This window comes from Jaculus jaculus, chromosome 16, assembly GCF_020740685.1.
Source record: "Jaculus jaculus isolate mJacJac1 chromosome 16, mJacJac1.mat.Y.cur, whole genome shotgun sequence".
Lineage (NCBI taxonomy): Eukaryota > Metazoa > Chordata > Mammalia > Rodentia > Dipodidae > Jaculus > Jaculus jaculus.
The window spans coordinates 36,178,844-36,197,985 of record NC_059117.1 but is presented as its reverse complement, the minus strand read 5'-3'; the positions used below and the strand labels follow the sequence as shown (position 1 = coordinate 36,197,985).

The window sequence follows — 19,142 nt, the reverse complement described above, 5'->3', positions numbered from 1 at the left end:
TTTTTTGAGGTGTAGGTTATTATGCTATACCCCAGGCTGACCTGGAATTCACTATGTAATCTCAGGGTGACCTTGAACTCACAGTGATCCATCTCCAGAGTGCTGGGATTAAAAGTGTGTGCCACCATGCCTGGCTCTAAATATTCTAAATTATTTATTTGAGAGAGAGATATAGAGAGATGGGCAGGCATGCCAGGGCTTCTAGTCCTGCAAATGAACTCCAGACACATGTGTCACCTTGTGCATCTGGCTTACATGGGCTCTGGGGAGTTGAACCTGGGTCAAGACAATCTTAACTACTAAGCCATCTCTACAGCTCCCCTTTATATTAAAAAAATTATTTATGGGCTGGAGAGATGGCTTAGCAGTTAAGCACTTGCCTGTGAAGCCTAATGACTCCAGTTCAAGGCTCTATTCCCCAGGACCCGTGTTAGCCAGATGCACAAGAGGGCACACACATCTGTAGTTCATTTGCAGTGGCTGGAGGCCCTGGCGCGCCCATTCTCCCTCTCTATCTGCCTCTTTCTCTGTCACTCTCAAATAAATAAATAAAAATAAAAAACAAAAAAATTAAATTATGTGTGTGTATATGTGTACAGAACTAAACCCTGGGCAGCAGTCTGTGCAGGCAAATGCCTTTAACTGCTGAGCCGTCTCCTCTGCCCCACAGTTAACCCTTTAAAGGTTGTTTGCCTTCTGCAGGATACAGGTTTGACTTCTAAACACGCTGATAAGCTAGGTATCTGGGTGGGTGGCTTCTTTTTTGACATTTTCCTGTCTTTGAGCACTTGACCAATAAATCATCATCACTGAGCATAATGTACTTCATCTTCCCAGCATTCCCCTGTCCCTGACAATGAGGCTCCTGGAGTACAGAGAGGTGAACTCACTTTTGTAGGATGTTCATGAGCTGGAGAGGGCTGGAGGTAATACTGTGACAGAGCCAGGTTTCTCTTTCTCATGATTGTCACCAACGTGCCCCAAAGCTGGTGTGGGTGGTTCATGCCTGTAATTCTAGTCCTTGGGAGGCAGAGGCAGGAAGTTGCTGTGACCTACTTTGAGGTCAGCCTAGGCTACTGAGTTCAACCATTTCTTCACTGCTGGTTGGGATGCATTTGTAAAGAGGAGCTTGTCCTCAACAGTTACTTCATTACTCAGTCATTTGAGATAGTTTGTATAAGAAAAGGCAGGACATTGGCCCTGAATCAAGGCCAGCACTTTGCTGTAGCTGCTGGTTTCAAACTGGAGCCTAAAGAAATGTCTTTCTTTGGTCTGTTGGCCATTTCAGAAAGTTGGAAATGTAATGGTCGATTTATTAGAAAGAAACATTGGGTGGGGGGAGACAAAAAAAAGAGTAATTGCCCCTTTCCCCATATGTTTTAGTGCCTTTCATGTAAGTACCAATGTGTGTTTGTGTGCATAATTATAAGCTCATGGGTTTAAATATATTTGGGTCTCAGTATTATATTACAATCATTCTTCTTGATGTTTGTTTTACATCCTGAGACAAATGTGGCAACTTCAACCTAGTGTCAGTTTTTTTATGCTACCACAATAGTTATTAGCTTCCTAACTTTGTGGCACAACAAATCTCAGGTGCATTTTGTTCCTGCCCTTCAGGCCTAGAATCAACTCTTATCCCAAGGAGCCCTGAAGTTAGTGCATAGCTATCACAGTGAGATCATACCCCTCTTGGGATGGTATCACTGGGCTTTCTTTCTTTTGGTTATTTGAGGTAGGGTCTCTATATAGCCCAGGCTGACTTGGAATTAACTAGTCTCAGGATGACCGTGAACTCATGGTTATCCTTCTATCTCTTCCTCCCGAGTGCTGGGATTAGAGGCATGTGCGAACACACTGGACCCCTGTTCACTATTTTTATAAATCATTTATTTATTTAAGAGAGAGCATGGGCCCACCAGGGCTTTATATCTATTAACCTTGAAGTAACTAGGCCTATTAAGCCATTGTTTACCCTTGTTTACTGATTTAAATATTAATATTATCTAACACTGACTTTAAAAAATTATCTATCTGGTGGGGAGATAGGCAGGTAGAGAGAGAGCGAGAGAGAGAGAGAGAGAGAGAGAGAGAGAGAGAGCACCAAGGCTTCTAGCCACTGCAAATGAACTTCAGATGCATGTGCTCCCTTGTGCGTCTGGCTTATGTGTGTTCTGGGGAATCGAACCTGTGTGCTTTGCCTTTGCAGGCAGGTGTCTTAACCTCTAAGCCATCTCTCCAACCCTGTTTTGTTTTTTGAGGTATGGTCTTGCTGTATTTATTCCAAGCTGACCTGGGATTCACTAAATATTCTCAGGGTGGCCTTGAACTCCCAGAAATCCTCCTACCTTTGCCTCCTTAGTGCAGGGATTAAAGGCGTGTGCCACCATACTCAGCCACACTGGGTACATGCATATGTGGTGCTAGGGATCTAATCCCAGGCCTCTGATATACTGGACAAACTCTTCGCTGAGCTATATCCTGAGCCCCTATTTTTAATTTTCTTTTGAGGAACTACCTTTCTGTAAAAGCTGTACCATTTCACATTCCTATCAATGCTGCCTAAGTGTTTGTTTCTTCATATCCTTACCAGCATTTATTTTTTTAATAGTACCCATCTGACTATGTATATATATGTGTGTGTGTACACATACATACATACATACATATATCAATCTATATTTATATCTCTATATCTCTCTATCTCTATCTATCTATCTATCTATCTATCTATCTATCTATCTATCTATCTATCTATCTATCTATCTTTGCACCTGTGTGCGTGTGTGTGTATGCGTATAGGTTAGTCAGGGTTTCTTGACCTGCACGTGACTGCCATATACTTGCACCACTGGCTTTACCATGGGTAATGGGGAATTGAACCCAGGCCATCAGGCATTTGCAAACAAATGCCTTTAACCATCAAGCCACCTCCCAGTACTTTTTTTTTTTTTTTGGTTTCTTGAGGTAGTGTTTCACTCCAGATTGACCTGGAATTTGCTATGTGGTCTCAGGGTGGCCTCGAACTCCTGGTGATCCTCGTACCTCTCCTGGGATTAAAGGCATGGGCCACCATGCTTGGCCCAGCTCTTTTTTTTTTTTAGCCTTGGTTTCAAGCATGTACTGTTACCTGAGGAGCCATCTTTCTAGCCCTTAAAGCTTGGTTTTTGATTGTTCATTTGATTGTTCCTAATTGTTTGTGTATTTAAGACATGCTCTCACATTGAGCCCAAGCTGCCCTCAAACTCAGAGCCTCCTGAGTGCTGGAATTGTGTGTGCACCATCACACTCAGCTTTGTATGCTTTTTCTTGCCTTTAAATACCTAGGACGCTGATGAAAGTCAGCATCCTTCCTCTTTTCTCGGTCTTTATAACAAAATATCGAGTCTTTCACTATTGAGTGAAGTGTCAGCAGTGAGCTGTTATGTAGGTTCTTCTTCAGATTGAAGATACTGTCTTACAGTTCTCATTTGCTGACAGTCTATATGATTAGTGAATGTTGCATTGTTTCGAGTACTTTTTCCTGCATAGTTTGATATGATTGATATGAGTATGTAATTTTTTTAGGCTTTATTATTTTATTTTATTTTTGAGGTAGGGTCTCACTTTAGCCCAGGCTGACCTGGAATTCACTCTGTCTTCTCAGGGTAGCCTTGAAGTCATGGCAATCCTCCTTCCTCTGCCTTCCGAGTGCTGGGATTAAAGGCGTGAGCCACCACTCCTGGCTTTGTTGTGTTGGTTTTTGAGGCAGGGTCTCAGTCAAGTCCAGGCTGACCTGGAATTCAGTAGATAGTCTCAGGGTGGCCTGTAACTCATGATAATCCTCCTACCTTTGCTTCCCTAGTATAGGGATTAAAGATGTGTGCCACCATGCTGAGCTTCTAAGCTGTTTATTTTATTTTAATTTTACTTTTATAATTTTTATTTGTGTGAGAGAAAGAGGCAGAGAGAATGGGCACACCAGGGTCTCCAGCTGCTACAAATGCCTTAACCATTAAGCTATCTCTTCAGCCCTTCTAAGTTGTTTTTGATACATTGCATTGTTTTCTTCTATCAGTTTTAATTTTTTAAATATTTTATTACCATATATTATCCATAAAATGCAATAATTGATGTTCGTTAAAGACAGAGCATAGTGGTTTTCGGGCTTATCAGGAACATCCCCAGCCTCTACCCACTAGATGCTAGTCAGTCTCTGCTTCCCCAAGGTGAAACCACTAAAAATGACCCCCATGGGGGAGGTTGAGGAAATGGTTCCGTAGGTAAAAGGCCTTGCTGTGGAAGTATGAAGACCTGAGTATGATCCCCAGAACCCATCTAACGCTGCATGTGGTAACATGAGCATCTCTCCTGCGTGCCCAGGGTGAGGTTTTCGGAAGCTTGCCTGCCAGCTAGCCTGGTACAAACAGCTATAAACAGCAAAGAACCCTGCCTCAAGAAGGTGGAAGGTGAGGGCTGACACCTGTAACCTCTACGTGGACACACACAGACGTATAGAACAGATAAAGACTTTGCCAGGTAACCTTTCAGGGCCATCAGAGTTTCCAGCTGAGAAGCCTTGCTCTGTTGGCAATGTCACTTTTATTTTATTTTTTATTTTTAGGTTTTTTGAGGTAGGGTCTCACTCTAGTCCAGGTTGACCTGGAATTCACTATGTAGTCTCAGGGTGGTCTCAAACTCATGGCGATCCTCCTACCTCTGCCTCCCAAGTGCTGGGATTAAAGGCGTGTGCCACCAAGCCCAGCTGGCAATGTCACTTTTAAGATGTTCCATTGTCTTTGGCACCAGTTAGTGACAATGTGTATAGAGATAGGTTTTGGGGGTTCCCTTGCTTAGGGTATACAGTACATTTTGAATTGGTAGATCTATCTTCTGTGAATTAGGAAAATTCTTAGGTATAATTTCTATAATTTTTTGTTTTGTATTTTAAAAATATTTATTTATTTGGCAGAGAAAGAGAGAGAGAGAATTAATGAATGAATATGGGTGCACTGGGGCCTCTAGCCGCTGCAAACGAACTCCAGGCATATACACCTACTTGTGCATCTGGCTAACCTGGGTCCTGGGGAATTGAACCTGGGTCCTTTGGCTTTGCAGGTAAACACCTAATCTGCTAAGCCATCCCTCCAGCCCTTATGCATTTAAAAATATTTTAATAATTTGAGAGAGAGAAACGGGGGCGGGGAGAGAACAAGAGAGAGAGAGAGAAAATGGGTGCACCAGGGCCTCCAGCCACTGCAAACGAACTCCAGATGTGTGCGCCCCCTTGTGCATCTGGCTTACATGGGTTTGAGGGAATTGAACCTGGGTCCTTTGGCTTTGTTTGCAGGCAAGTGCCTTAACCTCTAAGCCATTTTTCCAGCCCTCATTTTGCATTTTTAAACAAAATTTTCCTTTCTTTAATAGTGTACCAATAACATAACATTAGGTCTTTTGATAACAACTCTGAGCATTTTTATATTTTTCTCAGTCTGTTTTCTGACTTGTTCAGATGGCGTAGTTGCTGTTGATCTGTCGTAGGCAGTGACAATTTCCTGTTGTATGCGGTCCTCTGGGAACTATGGAGCTTTTTATTTTTAATTTTATAAATGACTTCTTTAAAGTGTCAGATAATTTCCCACCTTGGCATCTGCATCATGTTTCTCTATGCATTAAGATTTTCCCCGTTTTAAGCCAGGCAAGGTGGTGCATGCCTTTAATCCCAGCACTCGGGAGGCAGAGGTAGGAGGCTCGCCATGAGTTCAAGGCCACCCTGAGACTACAGAGTTAATTCCAGGTCAGCCTGGACCAGAGTGAGACCCTACCTCGAAAAACAAAAAACAAAAAAAAAAAACAAAAAAAAAATTTTCCCCGTTTTGTATGGCAGTAAGTTTGGATGGTAACTTGGACATCTTGACTACTATAAGACTCTTGGGTCTTGTTTAAATCCTGTAGAGAAGGCTGATGATTTTGTTTTTGGCTGCACTCTGCTGCACTGGGTTCACATTGCAAGTTGCAACCAGCCTTGTGTCGGTTATGGTTCCGTTGCCCACGTTCAGAGCGTGCTATGGACCTGTCTCGTGTGTGCACCACCTGGTGGTGGCCAGTGTGAGATGTAGGCAACAAGCTACCCCATGATAAGTCTTCGGAATCTTATCTGTGCTGCGTGGGTTCAGAATTCCCTGGGGGAAACACTAGTGACTTTGTGAGCTCCTCCCTTTCCCTGATCTTGGTAGTACTTTAGTGTCCCTGGGGTCCCCTTTTAGCTCTCTAGCCAGAAAATCCAGGACCTTAGTCACTTCGCTTGACAGTACACTTCCCATGTTGGAGTGATAGACAGTAGTAGGATTCAATCTTTTGACTTGGAACCCTTGCCATGCTTCTTCCCTCCATCATACCTTCTGAGAATACATCCTTTACTCAAGCAAGGACTACAAGGCTCCTCCAGAGAGCTGTCCATTAATCCTTAGTAAGTTTTATACTGCCCCCAATCCAGACTGGGATGCATCAGAGGAGAAAGTGGGCAGATCACTTAAATCACCTCAAACCCTCCCCTTAGTCTACTTCCACTCACCCGTCAGCTTTCATGTTCCTGCTTCTGCTTCTGCTCAGTTTTGTAAAGACTTTCAGTGGGAGTGGGCCTCTTCGGTTTTGTTTGGATCCAGCACCTGGTACTAGAGTTCATCTCCCTAAATATAGTTTTTAGTCCTTCTAAATTTTCAACAGGGCAGGCTGAGTCTTATTTCCCAAGGACAGAATACTATTTATTCATAAGCAGTTGGCTTTAAAGTTTACTTTTACAGGTAACCTTTGTTGAAGTTAAAGCTTATGGAAGGCTTTAGCTGTCCAAAACATGTATTTAGAGGTGTTGCAGTCAAATTCAAATTGCTGGCAGAAACACTCAATCAAGAGCAGCTTATGGAAGGGAAGGATTTATTTTGGCTTACAGACTTGAGGGGAAACTCCATGATGGCAGGGGAAAGCAATGGCATGAGCAGAGGGTGGACATCACCTTCTGGCCAACATCAGGTGGACAACAGTAGCAGGAGAGTGTGCCAAACACTGGCAAGGGAAGCTGTCTATAATATGCATAAGCCTGCCCCCAACAATATATTACCTCCAGGAGACTCCAATTATCAAATTTCCATTGCTGAGGACGTACTGAACACATAAGTTTATGGGGGACACCTGAATGAAACTACCATAAGAGGTATCCCTGTGATTCCACATGAGATATGCATGTGATGTATATTATTTTCCGTGTATTTTAAAAAGAAAACCTTCACCTGGTGTTCTTTTTATTATGTATTTTATATATTTTTGTTTACAATATATTTTATTTATTTGAGAGAGAGAATTAGAACAGGCTTTCCAGGGCCTCCAGCTACTGCAAACGAACTCTAGATGCAGGCACCCCCTTGTGAATCTGGCTTACGTGGGTTCTGGAGAGTAGAACTGGGGTCTTTTGGCTTTGTGGGCAAATGCCTTAACTGCTAAGCTAACTCTCCAGTCCCCTTGTTTTAATTTTTTTAGATAGGATCTTAGGTAGTTCAGGTTGGCTTCCAACTCATTTTGTAGCTGAATTCCTGATCCTATTGCTTCTACCTTTTTTTAAAAAAAAAAAAAATTTATTTATTTGAGACACAGAGATGGGGAAAGAAAGAGAGGGAGAATGGGCTTGCCAGGGCCTCTAGTCACTGCAAATGAGCTCCAGACGCATGCGCCACCATGTACATCTGGCTTATGTTGGACCTGGAGAATCGAACCTGAGTCCTTAGGCTTCTCAGACATGCACCTTAACCACTAAGCCATCTCTCCATCCCTGCTTTTTTTTTTTAAATTGCTTCCCACCTGATATAAGAATTAAAATATATGTAGTTAATATAGGGGAAGAGGGCAAAATCCCCAGGTAGGGTTTTTTAATTTTTTTAAATTATTTTTATTTGAGACACAAAGAAAGAGAGAGAGAGAGAGAAAGGTACACCAGGGCCACTAGCCACTGCAAACACTCCAGATGCATGTGCCACTTTGTATATCTGGCTTACATGGGATCTGGAGAGTTGAACCTGGGTCCTTAGGATTCTCTGGCAAGTGCCTTAACCTTTAAGCAATCGCCCCAGCCCTTAATCCTACTTCTGACTGAGCACCTGCAACCTGAAAGACAAGGTTTGCCTTAGTACTAAGGTCGTTTCCCCCTTTGTTGGTTTTTGCCTTGCTGAGTGGCCTACTTCCTTTTACAAGTGAGATTGCGAAGGCTTTGATCTGTCATGTCTGGGATCTTATACACTAATTAATTCTCTAGGTTCTTTAGTTTTTGCTTCCTGTCTGGGAGACAAAAGGAAGTATTAGTATAGTGCTGGCTGAACTGAGAGTGTGTGATGCCTTTTAGAACGCCATCAACCCCAATACAGACGGATTTATGAGGTCATCTTGTTGGATTCTTCCTTGGTCTGGTAGTGTTTTGTGCGTATAATCCTATCCTACATGTGTTCATAAGTTTATGAAAGAGATTAAAATTGTTTAATCAGTTTATTGTGGTAGATGGTACTGAATATGATAATCCCAGTTCTTTTTTTGTTTCCTTTTAATTATTATTTGTTTATTTGAGAGAGAGAAAGGTAGAAAGAGAATGGACAAGCCAGGGCTTCTAGCCATTGCAACCAAACTCCAGATGCATGCATCACCTTGTGCATCTGGTTTTATGTGAGTATTGAGGAATCAAACTTGGGTTCTTTGGCTTGGCCAGTAAGACCCTTAACTGTGTTAAGCTATCTTTCTAGCCCTCTTCTTTTCTGTCATTAGAAAAAAATTTTTTTGGAGGGGGGATTAGAGAAGTGGCTTAGTGGTTAAGGCACTTTCCTGCAAAGCCAAAGGACCAAGGTTCAATTCCCCAGTACCCATATAAAGCCAGATGCACCCAGTGGCACATGCATTTGGAGGTTGTCTGCAGTGGTTGACGGCTCTGGCACATCCATTTTCTCTCTCTCTGTCTCTATCTGCCTCTTTTTCAAATAAGTAAAATATTTAAAAAAATCTTATTGTTTTTATTTATTTATTAGAAACAGAGGGACGGAGGGAGAGAGAGAGAATGGACACACCAGGGCCTCTAGCCACTGTGGACAAACTCCAAATGCATGCCCCACGATGTGCAGCTGGCTAACATGGGTCTTGGAGAATCGAACCTGGGTCCTTAGGCTTCACAGGCAAGCACCTTAACCGCTAAGCCATCTTTCCATCTCCTTTTATATTATATTATATCTTAATATTTTAGTTATTTATTTGCATGAGAGAAAGACAGAAAATGGGTGCACCAGGGCCTCTTGACACTGTTAACAAACTCCAGACACGTGCTACATTATGTATCTGGAATTGAATCTGCATCAGTAGACTTTGTAAGTATCTTTAACAGCTGAGCCATTTCCCCAGCCTCTGTTCTCTTTTTTCCCATAAGGCCTGTATTTGATTTGTCCATTGTTCATCTATTTAAAAATTATTTTAAAAAATATTTTATATTTATGTATTTGATAAAGAAAGAGGCAGACAAGTGGGGCATGGTGGCACATGCCTTTAATTCCAGCCCTCAGGAGGCGCAGAGGTAGGAGGATCGCCGTGAGTTTGAGGCCACCCTGAGACTCCATAGTGATTTCCAGGTCAGCCTGGGCTAGAGTGAGACTACCTCGAAAAACAAAAAACAAACAAAAAAAAGGAAAGAGGCAGACAGTTATAGAGGGAAAATGGACACGCCAGGGCTTCCAGCCACTGCAAATGAACTCTAGACACATGTGCCACCATGTGCATCTGGCTTACATGGGTATCCAGTAGTCAAACCCGGGTCCTTAAGCTTCACAGGCAAGTGTCTTAACCATCTGTTTAGCCCAGGCTTACCTGGAATTCACAATGTACTCTCAGGGTGGTTTTGAACTCCACAATCTTCCTACCACTGCCTCCCAAAGGTTGGTATTAAAGGTGTGCACCATCACCCCCCTAACCCACTACCCCCGATTTAGTTCTAATTTTTTTTTTTTTGTTGTTGTTGTTGTTTTTGTTTTGTCAAGGTAGGGTTTCACTCTAGTCCAGATAGACCTGGAATTCTCTTAGTAGTCTCAGGGTGGCCTCAAACTCATGGTAATCCTCCTACCTCTGCCTCTGGGGTGCTGGGATTAAAGGCATGTGCCACCATACCTGACTAAAAAATGTTTTTATAAGATTATTGAAAACAGCAAAAACGCTTCAAAAAATGTTTTTATTAACACACACACACACACACTCACACACACACACACACACACACACACATATACACGGGGGGTGGGGGGAGAGGGAGAGTGTGTGTGTGTGTGTGTGTGTGCATGACAGGGCCTCCTGCCACTGCAAATGAACTGCAAACACATATGCCACTTGTGCATGTGGCTTTACATGGGTGCTGGGGAGTCAAGCCCAGGTTGTTAGGCTTTGCAAGCAACTGCCTTTTATTGCTGAGCCATCTCTCTAGCCCTGCTCATCCATTTTGTTCTCCCTTTTAGCTCCTTATTTACTCTTAGTTCTTATGTGTATGCCTTTGAAAGTCTGAAGAATTTACTAGTATTTCTGTGGTTGTGAAGAGGAAAACATGTACATCTCTCTGGGTGGTTCTAAATGATTCTTTCAGCCAACCCCGGATGGTGGAAGGAAGTAAGGGTTATCTCCACTTACCTGACAACTGCGGAAACTTGACATGTTTTGCAGCTAACAGTGGCTGTTGAGATTCAAACCAGTCAAGCTGACCCCTCTTTGTTCCACTGCATTGTAAACCTTATGTGGGCTTGGAAATAAGGATGATTTGTGATATCTCTTCCAAGTTTCCATTTATGTCTTTCAACATTAGTTTCATCAATGTGCTGCTATTCAGATCTATGCTTTCCTCCTAGGTAGCTTCCTAGATACAATGCTGAAATGAAATTCATAGAAAAATACAAACTCAAGACTATTATAATGTTCTAATAATACCAACAGGAGACATAAAAGGGAAGTTACTAGTATAAATACTTAACTACATAAGTACTTGGGCATAGGTTACTGGCCCTGCATCCTAGACTCCTGGTGTCTCCTCTCATCTGTTCTGTGTTCCGGATTGGCAACAGAAGTAACTGAGACCATATTAAATTGTGTCTGATATCCAGTGTTTGTATATCAATATCCAACAGTCACAAGGAACAATAGCAAGAAAACAGTAACTGAATTGGAAAATGGACAAAGGGCTGGGGAGATGGCTCAGTGGTTAAAGGCACTTGCTTGCAAAGCTTGGTAGTTTGGTTCAACACCCCAGTAAAGCCAGATATATGAAAAGCAGCGTTTGCAGCAGCAAGAGGTCTTGTGTACCCACTTTTGCTACCTCTTTCTTAAATAAATAAATAACATTTAAATAAAAAACAGTTGAAGGACTTTGTGGTGATTTGCATATAAAATAAAATCTCCCCATAGACTCAGGTGTTTGCCTACTTAATACCCAGTTGGTAATGCTCTTTGGGCAGGTTGTGGACCTTTAGGAGGTGGAGCCTTGTTGGTGGAAATGTGTCCCAGGTAGTAGGTCTGGAGGTGTTCTAGCCAGGCCACAGGTGCAGTGCCTGTCCCCCGCCCCCCCGCCCCCTTAATAGATTCCTCTCTCCAGAACTATACGCTGAAGTCAACTCTTTCCTTCCCTAACTTCCTTGTGGTCAGGTTTTTTTGTCCCACCAATAAGAAAGTAACTGAGACAGATCTGAATGATCATTTCTGCAAAGCAGGCATACAAATGCATAATCAGATCATAGAGACAGACCTGAATCATCAATTCTCCAAAGACTCACAATGCATAATCAGATCAGAGACAGAAAGCAGAGTGGCGCTTGTCAGGAAGCAGTTGGAGTTATTGTTTAACAGGTTTATAATCTCAGTTTTGTGTGACACAAACTCCTGAAGATGGATGGTAGCACAAGTGAATATATTCAGTACCATTGAATTTTACAGTGAAAAGCAAGATAGTAAATTTTATGATGTTCAAAATATACTACAGTTTCAAAAAATAAAACAGAAAAGGAAAGCTATGACTAGAATGTAAGGAATAATGAAGTAGTAGTTAGTGCTGAGCCATAGCTAAAATGACCAATACCAGAGCTAACACCAGAATGTCCTGGGGGCCCCTCCGAGCTTTTAAGTGATTAAGTGATTTTTTTTCTATAGTGATGGTAAGCAGAACACAATACAGTAGTCTCAGTTAGGTTGAGAATAGGTTGGGGCAAACTTCCATGCAGACAGTTTATGAGACGAAGGGGCTTATTTCATCCTTATAGATCCTGGGGAAGTTCCATCAATGGCAGAAGAAACTGGCTCCCTTTCAGAGATCCAAGCAGAGAGAAACCACAAAAACAGTCAGCAAACAGCCAGAGCAAGCAAGTAGGGACAGAGTTCAAACTCTACTCCATAACTTTTCAGATTCCAGCGCCCTGACCCCAAAGCAGGAGTGTGCCTGCCAGTGGCTGAAGCTGCAAACTCAATTTTAATAAAACAAGAGTCTATGGGGTTTCTCAGCACTTTGATGATGAGTTTTGAGCCTCCCCAGTGGTCACCGCCATTTGAAAGGAGAAGCATAACAAAAATATTTAGAAGGCAATTTGGGGGCATTATATACCTGTTTAGCTGAGTAACAGTAGTAGCTCCCCACTAAGGGACCAGCTATGGGCATATACATATACATATACATATATATATATATTTGTGTGTGTGTGTGTGTGTGTGTGTGTGTGTGTGTGTGTGTGTGTGTTTATTAGAGAGAGAATGGGCATGTCAGGGCCTCCAGCCACTGCAAATGCATTCCAGACACGTGTGCCACCTTGTGCATCTGGCTTTGCATAGGTTGAACCTGGGTCCTTTGGCTTTGTCAGCAAGTGCCTTAACCACTAAGCCATATCTCTAGCCCAGGCTCTTTATTTTAATTAATTAATTAATTTAGGTTTTTCAAGGTAGGATCTTGCTCTAGCCCAGACTGGCCTGAAATTCACCATGTAGTCTCAGGGTGGCCTCAAACTCATGGCGATGCTCCTACCTCTGCCTCCCAAATACTGGGGTTAAAGGCGTGCACCATTGCACCCTATAGCCATAGGCTTTTAACTAGGTTTACAGAACCAGGCATGAATCTCCTCCTGTGGAAGAGGCCTCAAATCCAATCAGGGAGCAGTTAGTTTCCTTTGTAACAGAAATGCAACTATTATACTAGTGGGGACAACTGGCTGGCCAGTTGTGTAGCTTGCTGAATCCACCTCTGATTAAGATGGTTGATGATTTTTCTCCTCAGCAGCCTGCATAGCACTTTCTAGCACTTACAGCTAGTCAGCAGCAAGAAGGCTTCCAGCTCAGCTCTAGCTTGAGTTCTCAGTGTCCTGCAATTGAAGCTTGTTCGCCACCCCTTATTACCAAAGAACATTGTATAACCCCGAGTGTTTAGTTACATAAGTAAGCATACACATAAACATACATTTAATGATACTAGACTGTAAAGATGGCTGGGCCTAGTGACACATGCCTTTAAGTCCCAGCAGTCAGGAGGCAGAGGTAGTGGGTTTGCCATGGAGTTCTTCGAGGTCAGCCTGGGACCTACAGAGTGAGTCCAGGTCACCCCTACCCTGCTTGGGAAAAATGAAAAATCATATTCATTTTAAAGCAATTCTTCAATTACATATAATAGTACCTTTTATTAAAGATGAGAAAATTTGCATACCACTCAGATGAATATGTTTATTTATTTTCACATAAAGAACTAAGTCGTAGAAGAATGTATGCTGTGGTTTGGGGATGTCTAAAAACTACAAATATTTAAATATATGATTTCACTAAATTATATATGCTATAGTGGAAAAGGGTACAGCTATAGGGTATAGATAAGTTTTAGCTGAATATTTGATACTATGGAATGTATTTGGAATGCTCTTCATTCAGATCTGGTTGATATTATGATTTTATTGTTACCTTGAATGAATATGCAATCCAATGGCAGAAGCATCCATAGAACCATTTAAGAAATTGTTGGCAGTACTGCTATAATCCCAAACCAAACTTCAGTTAATGCTTTTTTAGTGATAACAGATACCTATTGAGTACTTTCTCCATTCCTTATCATCAGGAGGACTGATGATATGGAATGTTTTTTTTTTTTTTCTTCAGCTCAGTTGGTCCCTGAAACATCAAACTCCACAAATGGTTTGTTCACGGCATGTCTTACTTCATGAGAGCCTCTGCCTACTGATGGAAAAATGTTTAAAGCAGCCTCGTCTACAGCTTTTCATTTTCCTTTTTTTTTGATATCACTAACCAGTTTATCCTGATTTCTTTTTTCAGGAGATGTTAATGGATATAGGTTATTTATATCTGCTGTGAATTGTTGGGTATATATATATATATTTAAATATTATTTATTTATTTATTCATTCATGCAGTCATTCATTTGAGAGAGAGAAAGAGCCAGAGAGAGAGGGGGAGAAAATAGTCACCCCAGGGCCTTCAGCCACTGCTAACAAACTCCAGACGCATGTGCAACCTTTTGCATCTGGCTTGCGTGGGTCCTGGGAAATTGAACCTGAGTCCTTATGCTTCACAGGCAAGTGCCTGCCATCTCTCCAGTCCCCCCCCCCTTTTTTGAATTTTTGTTTATTTGAGAGAGGGTAAGAAAGAGAGAGAGAGAGAGAGAATGAGAATGGGTGTGTGCTAGGGCTTCCAACTACAGCAGATGAACTCCAGATGCATGCGCCACCTTGCACATCTGGCTTACGTGGGTACTGGGGAATTGAATCGAGGTCCTTCAGCTTTGCAGGCAAGCGCCTTAGCTGCTAAGCCATCTCTCCAGCCCCCCCCCTTTTTTTTTTGAAGCAGGGTTTTACTAATACTGGCTGACTTGAATCTTGGCTTCTGGAATTCTGGGTTTAAAGGCATGGACAACCATACTTGGCAATACGATTTTTTGAGGCTCGAGAAAGAAACTCAAAACAGTAGATTTTTATTTTATTTATTTATTTTAGTCTTTCAAGGTAGGGTCTCACTGTAGTCCAGGCTGACCTGGAATTCACTATGTAGTCTCAGGGTGGCCTTGAACTCACTGCGATCTTCCTACCTCTGCCTCCCAAGTGCTGGGATTAAAGGCACATGCCACCATGCCCAGCTCTTTATTTCATTTCATTTCATTTGTTTTTGTTTTTTTAAGGTAGGGTTTTTCACTCTAGCTCAGGCTGACCTGGAATTCACTCTGTAGTCTCAGGGTGGCCTCCAACTCACTGCGATTCTCCTACCTCAGCCTCGTGAGTGCTGTGATTAAAGGTGTGTGCCACCACGCCTGGCTATTTTATTTTTAAAAACATAGTGAGTATGGGCAGGCAGGACCTCTTGTCATGGCAAATGAGCTCCAGAGGCATGCCATCTTCTCCACTTTTTTTTTTTTTTTGCGGGGGAGGGGGGATATCAAGGTAGGGTCTCACTCTAGTCTAGGCTGACCTGGAACTCACTCTGTTTTCTCAGGGTGTCCTCAAACTTGAGGCAATTCTCTTACCTCTGCTTCTTTAGTGCTGGGATTAAAGGCATGTGCCACTACGCCAGACTTATGCCTGGCTTTAAAAAATATATATTTTATTTACTTTTTTGCAGGTAGATTGAGAGAGAGAGAGAGAGTGTGTGTGTGTGTGTGTGTGTGTGTGTGTATGGGCGCACCAGGGCCTCCAGCTATTGCAAACAAACTCCAGATGCAGGCACCACTCTGTGCATCTGGCTTATGTGGGTACTGGGGAATTGAACTCAGGTCGTTAGGCTTGGCAAACAAACACCTTCACCCCCTGAACCATCTCTCCAGCCCTTATTTTATTTTTTAATTTAAAATTTTTATTTATTAGAGAGAGAGAGAATGGGCAAGCCAGGTCCTCTGTCCACCACAAACGAACTCCAGATGTGTGCACTACCTTGTGCATTTGGCTTGCATGAGTTTCGGTGAGTTGAATTTGGCATCTTATGCTTCACAGGCAAGTGTCTTAACCACTAAGCCATCTCTCCAGCCCAGATTAACAGATTTTAGAATCAAATGTTCTAATATAATACATTGCAAAGATACACTGATTTGATTCTGATATGCTGAGGAATGATAGAAAATATTAAAAGGTTTCGTTTCCTGTAATTAAACAATTATGATTCTATAAAAGGAGAAAGCTCTATGTACAATAAAAAATTGCAAGTGATAACATACAATAGTTTTGAATCTGAGCCAGCATGTTTCAGACACCATTTACTGCTGTTACATGGCGTGATGGCAGACATTGTGCAAAGTGCACCGGTTGATGTATGTTTTTAACCAAGGCTGCAGTGAAGTCACCTGACGCAGCATGGATGAAGCATGGATGAAGGCTGACAGAACACCTCAGATTCATTACACCTTTGTGTAATGAATTGTACATTTAGAAACCTGTCACTCCTGACAGTGCTTTTGCAACCCCCACATTCAGGTGCATGACCTACGGCATCATGATCCCCCACTTTAAGAAGTCATGCTCTAGGTCTTTCTTTTCCTCTTTCCCAGCAATGGTGAAAGATGAGTTAATCTTTTCCCCGCCCCCACCCCCCTGAAACAGGGTTCTAGCCTAGGGTGACCTGGAATTCGCTGTGTGTCTCAGTCAGGCCTTACTCTCACAACGATCCTCCTACCTGTGCCTCCCTAGTGCTGGAATTAAAGGTGTGTGCCACCATGCTCAGCCAGTTAATTTTTTAAATTTCTAAGCAATCACTGACTTCTTGTAGAATATCAAGAATAAATTACTAGAAAAATGAATGAAAACTTAAACTCAAGATGACAAGCCCTATTTTTTTTTCCCGAGGTCGGGTTCATTCTAGTTCAGGCTGACCTGGAATTCACTATGTAGTCTCAGGATGGCCTGGAACTCACGGCGATCCTCCTACCTCTCTAGTGCTGGGATTAAAGGTGTGCACCACCATACTCAGCTCAAGCCCTGATTTTTTTAAAATTAGATTTAGCAAACATAAAATCCCTGTCTTCTGTGAAATTTCTAAATGCTTGATCTTGCTCCTGAGCTTTCATATGATCTAATGTCATCTCCCTTCCCCTGTAGTCATGCAGAAGACCGGCTTCTGAAAATTGTTCCTCTTTGAAAATTTCAGTCCTCTTTTCCCTCAGCTTCTCATGTTTTACTTCTAACACTTCCTCTGACTGTCTCTCTTGCTCTCTCATCTTCGGTTTTGTTGTCATGACATGGGACTCTTACTTTGTTGTCCAAGGTGGCCCCAGACTCCTAGGTTTAAGTGGTTTTCCTTCCTCAGAAATTTTTATTTATTTATTTGAGAGAGAGAAAGAGGCAGATAGAGAAAGAGAGAATGGGCACGCCAGGGCCTCCAGCCACTGCAAATGAACTCCGCATGCATGTGCCATTATGTGCACCTGGCTTATGTGGGTTCTGGGGAATTGAACCTGGGTTCTTAGGCTTCACAAGTAAGTACTTTAACCACTAAGCCATCTCTCCAGCCCCCCGCCTCAGGTTTTTTAGCAGCTGGAACTACAGTTGTATGACACAATGGTCAGCTTACCTTCTTTATCGTAAATAATACAGTCATATTTTATATAAAGTAATATTTGAGGATGGACATGAACTTAACCTCCCTTGCCATTAGGACTCCTTTATTTGTGATAAAAATTTGCAGTGTTTTTTTAAAGGCATAATTTGTGGGTTTTTGTTTCCTCTTTTATGTATATGTTTAAATATACTACACACACACACTCTGTATATTTAAAACATGCATTTAGACCCATAGGAAAGCAATGCCTTTTGAAACCAGAATTTGAGAAGTCTTCATGCTGTGTGTTTTTCATACTGTAAGTCTTGTTAGTCAAAGACATTGCAATAACATGGCAGGAGTGAAGAGAGCCCTGGACCAAAGTCTTCTGTGGTCTGTGCTGATGGTGAAAACAGCCAGGGACTTGCCGTGGATTCTCCTGTGTCTGCATGGATAAGACAGGCCCTGCTGCAGGGAGCACGTGACTCCCATTGGGACTGAACCTTAAATGCAAGTGATGTCATTTCCTAACTTTTGGTTACCTCTATATCAGTAGTAAAACTAATGTGGTTTGTCTTGTTTGGTTTTTATGGTATTGTGGCTTCATGCATCCTAGGCAAGTGTTTTACCACTGAGCTACATCCTCAGTACCCTCTCTTTTTCTTTTACTCTTCTTTCTTTTCCCATCTTCCCTTCTCGTCCTCTTTTCCTCCTTCCCTCAATGTCTCATCTTAGCTCAGGCTGATCTGGAAATCATTCATAGGTCATGTGGACTTCAAACCCACAGCAGTCCTCATGCCTCCCTTCTCAAGTGCTGGGGCTATAGATTTGAGTCATCCTGCCAGTCCTTCCCTTTTTAAAAAAATTATTTATTTATTTATTTGAGAGAGAGAGAGAGAGAGAGAGAGAGAGAGAGAGAGAGAATGGGTGTGCCAGGGCTTCCAGCCACTGCAAATGAACTCCAGATGCATGCGACCCCTTGTGCATCTGGCTAACTTGGGTCCTGGAGAATCGAGCCTTGAATCGGGGGTTTTTAGGCTTCACAGGCAAGCACTTAACTGCTAAGCCATCTCTCCTGCCCAGTCCTTCCCTTTTTGACAAGGTTGTTCTTCCTTTTTTTTTTTTTTTTTTGAGGTAGGGTCTCGCTGTAGCCCAGGCTGACCTGGAACTCTCTATGTAGTCTCAGAGTGGCCTTGAACTCATAGCAATCCTCCTACCTCTACCTCCTGAGTGCTGGGATTAAAGGCGTGTGCTGCCATACCTGGCTTTCCTTCCCTTTTAAAAAATATTTATTCGAGAGCAACAGAGGCAGAGTTAGAGTGTCACCTTGAACACCTGGTGTTATGTGGGTACTGGAGAATTGAACTTGGGTGGGTACTTAGGGTTTGCAGGCAACTGCTGAGCCATCTCTCCAGCCACTTCTTCCCTTTTAATGACTTTTCTTTCAACTGTGGCTTAAAATCATGGTTTTAGGCCAGGTGTTATGGCGCATGCCTTTCATCCCAGCACTCAGGAGGCAGAGATAGAAGGATCGTTGTGAGTTCGAGGCCACCCTGAGACTATAATAGTGAATTCCAGGTCAGCCTGAGCTAGAGAGATATCCTACCTCAAAA

At 42.4% G+C, this 19,142-nt stretch overlaps 1 protein-coding gene and 1 non-coding gene across 3 annotated transcripts in view; both read left to right on the top strand.

Moving 5' to 3' along the window:
- Nucleotides 1-19,142, top strand: part of Igf2bp3 (insulin like growth factor 2 mRNA binding protein 3) — a 180,993-nt gene that overhangs the window by 61,808 nt on the left and 100,043 nt on the right. The window lies entirely within an intron of this gene.
- On the top strand, nt 1,195-1,331 carry LOC123455442. The gene has a single exon (XR_006633915.1). It is a non-coding gene; the product is annotated as a small nucleolar RNA SNORA2/SNORA34 family (small nucleolar RNA).